Raw genomic sequence first — 1,470 nt, 5'->3', positions numbered from 1 at the left:
TGCAAGCTTAATCTTCACAGTCATAATGACTAAAGCTGTGTACACCCTGTGTGTCAATCTGTATTCAGTGCAAGATGCAGGCACAGTTTTGGGGTGCTGTACACACAATGTCATCCCCATTGTCATCCCTGTTTCACACTATGCATTGAATTAAAGTGATTTTTGCCGGAATGGCTGTAATCTCCTTTGTCCCAAGAATGCACTTCTCAGGCGCTTGCTGCCTGAATGGGTATATAAGAGAGTGCTTCTTCAGATGACATCCTATTGGGCTGGAGCTTCTGACCTCACAGGATGGTGTTACTACCCCTCATTTCCGTGCCAATGCATTTGGCAGCTACTCCTCAAGTAAAGTTGAGGATTGCTGCTTTTGCAATGGAGGACAATGGTATATTGGTAAATGGGAATCACAGAATAGTAGGGTTTGAAGGGTCCTATAAGTCCATCAACCCCAACCCTCTGCTCAGTGCAGGAATCCAACTTAAAGCATACCCAACAGGTGGCTGTCTAGCTGCCTCTTGAATCCCTCCAGTGTTGGAGAGCCCACCACCTCCCTAGGGAACTGGTTCCATTGTCATACCGCTCTAACAGTAAGTTTTTCCTGATGTTCAGCCAAAATCTGGCTTCCTGTAACTTGAGCCCATTATTCCATGTCCTGCACTCATGTCTTCCTGTTAATCATTCATTCATTCCACACTTTTCAGTCCATTTCCCCATCAGTTTCTTAACTGCAGTTGGGTTATTTTTTTCGAAGTGAATTTGTTGTGCTAGAGCAGCCTTTCCCAACCAGTGTGCCTCCAGATGTTGTTGGACCACAACTCCCATCTTTCCTGACCATTGGCAATGCTGGCTGAGGCTGATGGGAGTTGTGGTCCAGCAATATCTGGAGGCACACTGGTTAGGAAAGGCTGTGCTAGAGTGTCAGTGCTTTAATACACTTTAATTGCACAAACCTAAATTTGCAGTATAAACAAGAATCCCTGAAACCAAATAGCAACAATTTGGAGACACCCTAAGATATCACACCATACTGAGCCACAATACATAACAAGGATTTAGGAAGAGAATATGTCACTGCTCACTTGGAATAGGATATCAGGAAATACCACCACAATATAAGATTGATCCTGAAGCAGAACTAAAGTGGGTCTTTGAATGAGAATACAAGAAGATATCCAGGAGATAAACTAATGTCAGTTATATCAACAAAACAGTAGGATACAGGTTGATAGGAGCATAGAGTGTAAGATGCACATATAGGGAATGATGCCAGCTTTCAGACCTCTATGGTCAATACACCGATTTTGTTAATATTGGGGCCGAAGCTTGTAGCTATGATCACTAAACATAACAAAAATCTAAATGACACTGATTCAACCAACCAAGCCACTGAACAGAGCATCAAAGAGGAAATTTCCTGACTTGGTTGAAAGCATCAGATGCTTCTCAGCATCAAGCCACATGTGAATATCG

The sequence above is a fragment of the Rhineura floridana genome, chromosome 22 (assembly GCF_030035675.1).
Source record: "Rhineura floridana isolate rRhiFlo1 chromosome 22, rRhiFlo1.hap2, whole genome shotgun sequence".
In the NCBI taxonomy this organism is placed as follows: Eukaryota; Metazoa; Chordata; class Lepidosauria; order Squamata; family Rhineuridae; genus Rhineura; species Rhineura floridana.
Note: the sequence above shows the minus strand (reverse complement) of the source record.